Source organism: Rattus rattus, chromosome 4 (assembly GCF_011064425.1).
Source record: "Rattus rattus isolate New Zealand chromosome 4, Rrattus_CSIRO_v1, whole genome shotgun sequence".
Classification (NCBI taxonomy): domain Eukaryota; kingdom Metazoa; phylum Chordata; class Mammalia; order Rodentia; family Muridae; genus Rattus; species Rattus rattus.
In genome coordinates, this window is record NC_046157.1 from 141242712 (window position 1) to 141249879 (window position 7168).

At 41.0% G+C, this 7168-nt stretch overlaps 1 non-coding gene across 1 annotated transcript; it reads left to right on the top strand.

Annotated features, from left to right (window-relative positions):
• Positions 1 to 3220: 3220 nt before the first annotated feature.
• Positions 3221 to 3346, top strand: LOC116899865. The gene has a single exon (XR_004387859.1). It is a non-coding gene; the product is annotated as a small nucleolar RNA SNORA17 (small nucleolar RNA).
• The last annotated feature ends 3822 nt before the right edge of the window (positions 3347 to 7168 follow it).

Sequence of the window (7168 nt, forward strand, 5' to 3'; positions counted from 1 at the left end):
TGCTGGTATCTTTCTCAACAGATCCGAATGAGCTAAACAAAATGACTTCTCTACCCATTTAGGCAGAAAAATAAATGGGGACACCAGCTAATGAGTGAGGGTAGAGTTAGCTGGCCTCAAAGCTTTCCAAGCTGTTGGCAGCTGGAATCAAAAGAGGAATCATGCAGACGGTCGCTCATGTTTATTGCTGAACATGAAATTAGAAAGATGCTTCATCTTCTCCACAGGTGCATGAGCATATAGTTATTAATTGCAGCAAAACATGCCTATTGACAACCCCAAGCTTACAGAATCCCACACTCAGCAAATGGCTTTCAAAGTTCATCCAAAAAACACTTTAGAATCAATACAAAAGCATCATGCAGTTGATGAATCTGTGCCCAGAAGAATTGTACATCCTAGAAGCATGGCACAAACTGTCTCTTGATATTTATGGAGTTGAGTATCATTGATGCTTTCTTTGTTCTTGTAAGGAGGGGGCCCCTGTTATATAAAGAGTTTTGCAGCTTCTGACTGTGAACAGGTATAACTCCAGACTAGGGAGAGGATTGGATCAATTTTGTTTCTGTCCACAGCCTTTAATAACTGCTTTACTCTTTCACGGAGTCTTAAGTCATAAAAGGACATGTGTTCATCCTGTGAATTTAATAAAGGTCTATTAGGCAGATTATTTAGTCAAATTTATTGTTGGACTAGTTAATTTCTAGTCTTAATATTTTAGAAAACGTATATAAACACAGATAGAGGGTTTACTTACTGGATTGATGCTATGAACTAATTATGTTATACCATAAGAGTGTTTCATTAAAATTTGATTTATAGTCAAAAGAATTTAAAAGTCACCTTGGTTTAAAGGGGAGAAACACTTGAAACAATTGTAAAGATGGACTTCTAAGCTATGTTGCCCATTGTTAAATGAACTTACATAGTTTATTTGGTTGTTGATTTTACTAACTTATTTTAGGTTTTGCAATAGTATTCATAGAGAACATAAAATAAGACCATTAAAATAAAATTATCAGATATGTAAATAAATATCACATGTGACCCAGGGTTAACTACGACACTTCAAATGTTCACCATGTATTTCTGTCTTTTGAAACTAAGTCTTCAACTTGAGCCTACGTTTCTTGGTAGCCAGGAACATAATTTAGTACAAGAGATGTATGATTCCAGATGAATCACAGGAGTCCTAGTCATGCTTGTGTATAAATACCGAAGAAGAACATTTCCAATAAATCTTTTAAATGTGATAGGACAGAGCACAATAAATTTTGAAAGCATTTATATAATATTTAATATTATATAGACTCGTGGTTGCTTGTCTTGAAATTCTGTTAATTTAGCTGCATTTACTTATGCATTCAAATAAGAGGTATTTAAAATGTTAAGAATTTGCCATGCACCTTGGAGATAAACTGATGAACAAGACGAATGATGTGTCAGAGATGACATAATGTTTAGAAATCATGTAATAAATCAATAAACATCTCAAAGAATGGAGTGTTATGGAGATGATACAAAGAGATTATTTTGTGGACAGTAAGTAACTGGGTAGATGGATGATATGTGAGCTGAGACGTAGCGCCTGAGATGAGATGAACAAGGATTTCTAGGCATGGAGAAGGACAATTTTACCAGGTCTCAGGGAAGAAAACTGTGTGTGAGAGTTGGAAAATAAACACTGGAGTCTGCTGCTATGTCAGGAGCACAGGATAGGAAATGAAGGATTGAGATGGTGGAAGTAGTTAGAGTCGTGCTGAGGAGATGGTCAGCTGTTAAAAGTGTGGACTACTATTGACAGGATCCCTGCCTGATTCCCAGATTATAACTACCTACAACGACAGCTCTGTGTCAAGCTGATCCCTCTGGTGTCTATGGGTACCTGTATTCCATGCATATCTCCATAACACATTTAAAAAGAAAGCAAAGCAGGCAGAAAAACCTACAGCAAGACATTTGGATATTATGAGAAATGAGAAATGAGTTATATGACTTAGAATAAGATTGTCTGAATCTCTGTCTCTCTCTGTCTCTCTCTGTCTCTGTCTGTCTCTATTTATTCTTATCTTATACATTACACCTCAACCACAGTTTCCACTCCCTACACTACTCCTACTTCCTCTACCTCATTCCTTCTTCCCCAGATCACCCTTCTTTTCCTTCATTAAAGAGCAGTCCTCCTAAGGATATCAACCGAATATGGTATAGCAAGATACAGTAAGACCAAGGCAACCTAGTAGGAGGAGAAGGATCTTAAAATAAGGCAAAAGAGTCAGAGATACCTACTGCTCCCATTGTTAGCCTCACAAGAGCAGCAAGCTATACAACCATAATATTTAAGCAGAGAACCTACCTAGACCTATGTAGGATTCATGTTTGTTGTTTAAGTCTTTGTGAGCCCCTATGAGTCCTGCTTAGTTGATTATATATTTTTGTGGTGTCCTTGACCCCTGGCTCCTACAATCTTTCCTCTCCCCTTTTCTGTGAAGCTCTTAATCTCCACCTAATGTTTAGCTGTGGGCCTCTGCATCCCTTCATTGCTGGAGGAAGTCTCTCTGAATAATGATTCGGGCTAAGTACTGATCTAAATATATAGCAGAATATTACAAGGAATCATTTCATTGACTTTTTCTTGTGAGTCATATTTGGTTCTATCCTAGGTCTTTTGGCTATTCAGTCAAGCAATGATAAAATATTGAACATTAATTATGTAGCTTAAAAATATTCTCTCTTGAAAAATATGTTAAAGTCAAGGCTGTTATTTGCCTCTCATCTGGGTATATCTGGGTAGAAGGGCTGTAGTGATGGCCCAGTGGTGAAGAGCACTGCTGCTCTTCCAAGGACCAGATTTGAAACTCAACTCCAATATGGTGACTTACAGTCATCTGTAACTCCAACTCGTGGGGCCTTGATGCTCTCTTCTGGTTTTTATGGACATCAGGTAATCACATGGTAACACACACACACACACACACACACACACACACACACACACACACACACACACAGGCAAACATTCATACACATAAAAAAACACTGGGTAGACTATCTAACAGTCATGTGATACTAACAAATTTATAAAAGGGCACTATAGCTCCCAAAATGATATGCCAAAGATTAGAACTTGGCAGAAATTTATATTATATGATCTTCATTATTTTATCATAGAAAAAAAGTGAAATCAGGAGTTCCTAATTATTATGGAAGCATATTAGTACCTGTCCCTAGAGGAATTGTAGGTGTGGCTGCTGTATCATATGTGTAGGTGGCAGAGAAGAGAGGCTATGTCTCTTCAATCACTGTTCTGACCTATGAACATCTGAATGATTAGTAGCCTAACACTCTGACGTAGAAACGTAAGGGTTCTTTGGAAATTCAGTTGTGTTGGATGGTGTTTTGCTGGGGCAAACACAGGAAGGAGTGTTTTCCTGAAGTGGACACAGGTGAAAGACTAAGGCAGACTCCTGAAATGGCATTTACCTGACACAGACACAAGAGATGTTCTGCTAAAGCAAGCACATGAAGGACATGTGATGAAGAAGTCTGCTAATAACACACATGTATTGGTCTTTCTTACATTTCATAGCTGAGCTCATTTGTCAGTACTCAACAGAAAGAAATGCACCAAAACAAACAAACAAACAAACAAACAAACACCTTCTTGTGGTGTACTTCAGCTTCTTTGATGCGTCTGTGGACTCAGGCTGACTGGCAGAGTGATGTCAGCTGAGACAAGACCTGTAGAGAACAAGAGACGTTCGGTGGGATATAAATAGAACTCTACAGACAGTGACAGAGGTTGAGCTAGGCTTGCTTATAGAGCTGGCTGTGCAATGCTTGTTGGTCTCATATCTTTGCTGATCTTTGATTAGCTGAGAGAAGCACAGTTGAGAACTCCTGGCATCCCTCCTGGTTCCTCCTGCTGACTTGTGCTGAGACTGAGGCCTGGCTGTCTCTAGTAGGTAGTGCCGCCACTGGTGATTTGTGTTTGCTATTCCGACTCTACTGAATTGGGCTTCTGATGTATCTGTGAAGTATTTTTGAGTGGATCCAGCTGCCACTGCTAACCTGTGAATTGAACTCCTGGGTTTCCAGACAACACAGATGGGAGTTGCACCAAAGAACCCTTCTAAACACTTCTACTTCCCTTATATCCTTTCTTTTCTACTACTTCTGGTGGGTGGTGGGCTAAAGGAGTTAAAACGTTTAAGAATCATCATTAAAATAGGTTTTGAAAAACTTAAAGTTATAAAACTCCATGAAAAATAAAGCAAGTCTGAAATGACCACCAGTCCAGGGCCACACAGGCCTGGGTGATGGTGGCAGACCATGCCCAAAATGAATCCCACCCAGTGCCATAATGCAAGAATTGGGTATAACACTCCTGAGACCACTCCAGATACTCAAGAAACCCTGGACACCACTAAGAGAAGCAAGTAAGTGGTAGAGAAATGGAAGAGAAAGAGACATAGAAGGATGTGGGCACAATGAAGAGATATAGAACTGGAGATTCGAGTGTAATGAGGAACAGCCTGATATTAGTAACTATTGATGTCACTGGGCACAATGGTGGGATCCTAGCTTGTGGTACCACCAAGGGGATCATGTCTGTCTGTCGATGGCCCTGCAGCGGGAGGGGGTCTATTAAAACCAAAGTCTAGGCAGATGTTCCTGGTCTAAGCTGCTGTCAAGGAACATTCTGGTGTCTGAGTGCTGTGAAGAACTGGCCCTAATCCTCACCTGGACGTGGTAGGAGAGCTGGACCTGGGGACTTGAAAGCTGGAGAGTCTAACTCACCCATATTCCACTACAGAATTGGTAAGGTAGCACTGACTGACGAGTTGTAGGTGAGTCAGTCTAAGCCTATGAGTATGGGGAACATGGCCCTGCCACTCACCCTTTGTGCAATGGCATGGGTGAGGGACAGACATGTCCTCTCCCTTTTAACATGCAGTAGGTGAGGAACCTGGACCTGGGATCATGAGATCAGGAGAGCTGGCCCTGCCCCTCATCAGCTGCGGCGCTTTCCTGGCTCTGGATATGGAGGTTACAGAAGAGCTGATCCAAGGACATGAGCACAGGAGAGCCAGCCCTGCTTCTGGTCTGCTATGCAGTGGTGCAGATGAAGCAGAGATGCTCCCTGGCCATCAGTCATCCCTCGCCACCTACGTCAGTGGGAGAACTGACACTGTCCCTCGCTAGATGCAGCACTTGGAAAAGTAGGTCCTGTATGTTGCCTGGACAGCAGAGTAGAACTGGCCCTGGTTGCAGCTGAGCCAGCCCTGAGGGCATGAGCACAGGGAGAGCTGGTAGGCTGACCAGAGCAGATTCCTTCCAGGCTTTGAATTGGCCCACCCCAACATCTATCCCTTTGATGAACTGTTGGAGTGCATGAAGGAGCTGATCTTACAGATCCAAAAGTACAGGATCTGTATGACACAGGGTAACATCAGAGTATTTGAGAGGAGTCCCAGTGATGTCCCAGTAGCAGCAGTAGAGACCTCATAGAAGCCCAACAAGTCATTGCAAAAAGCATTTGCAAATAAAAAGTGTGAACAAAAGGATATACTGTGGGACACACTGTGACACACTACGGCTTCCATAATGAGATTTTTTTTCTCAGTTGTGGGGGATGTTGCAAGGGTAGAGGGCAGGTATGTGGGGATGAGTGGAATTGGGGTACATGATGTGAAATTCACAAAGAACCAATAAGTTAAAAAGAGAAAATACCAGCAAGGCAACCAGTACATCTCCAAGGTAAACCAGTTATGAATTTATACCCTTGGTAACTACATGAATTGGCCTATGATATATACAGTTGTTAACTATAAGCCAATTAAGCTTTGGAGGACTGCCAAAATGGTTATTAAGACTTTACAGTGGGTGTTATGAAGCCATACTTTCTGACAGTAATTAGGTGAAAGGGTCAGTTATCAACTGAGGGCACTCTTAGTTGATGACAATAAAACACAGGATCAGTATACCAGCCATGCCCTCAGATAATAAGACACAGGATCAGGATACCATCAGAAAATTAAACACAACAACAGTATACCCAGACAACTTGTTGTTCTGTGGGCTTAGTGTAGGGAGAGGAGATTGACTTTTCTCACCTGTTAAGGAATCCAGTAGAAATCACATAGTTTTCTTGGGTCTTCTTGATGAAAAGTATTTTTGAGATTAAGAATTTGATAAAAAAAAAAAAAAAGAATTTGATAACTGATCTACTCTAAGGTTTTTTAACAAATAAAGGACTTAAGGTGTTTAGCCATCTTATTAACAGGGTGAAAGTATTAGGTATATGTAATAATATAATATGTAATATTATAATCTAAGATGTTCCAGGTTAGGCTCTTGCACTTGTTTGGCAAACATCCAGCTATGTTTCTAAGAAACTATGATGCTATAATGCAACATGCCCCTGGTTTGGATTCAGGTCCTGGTCTCTATCTGGCAAGATGAGGCAAAACACCGAGCTACAGTGTTTTCTAGATTGATATTATTTGGAGAATGGGTTGGAGGTTCCTCGGAGATGTTTCTTGGGATTATATTTTAGAGATGGGAAAATAGACTTGGTTATAGAATTCTAGAACTTCCCCACGATGTGTGATGTGTTTCCCACATTTATCCTGTACACTTCTTAATTTCCTCACCTGTTCTGATAATCTGTTTTTGTATTTTTGAGATCTGTATTTCCATTTAGTTGAGCTTAGGCACCAGTCAAGGCTCTGGTGGGAGATAGATGGTACACTGGAAAAGTTGTTTGAGGAAAACTGAAGTGGTGTCATCATACAGCAGGACAGAGTTAAGGGACTCAGAAAGGAGCAGTGAAGCACACAAGGCTAGCAACAGTGGGGAGATTTTAAGCCACAGCCCTAAGGAGAGAAGAGAGGGACCACTGCTGCCCAAACCAGTGACAGCAGCCACTGGAGAGCTGAACTAAAGACTTGAGGTCATAGAAGAACTCAACCACTTCCCAAATTACAACCCCCAGGAGGATCTTGAATAAAAGGCACCATACCTGCCATCTTCCTCACACCTTTTTCCAGTCTGTTGCTGGCACCTATGTTGTACATGCAATCTAATTACAAGTTTGCCTTGATGACTCATTTCTGCGCCTTTTCTGAGCCTCTCAGAGTAAAAAAGCAAGGTAGAGGAAACAAGC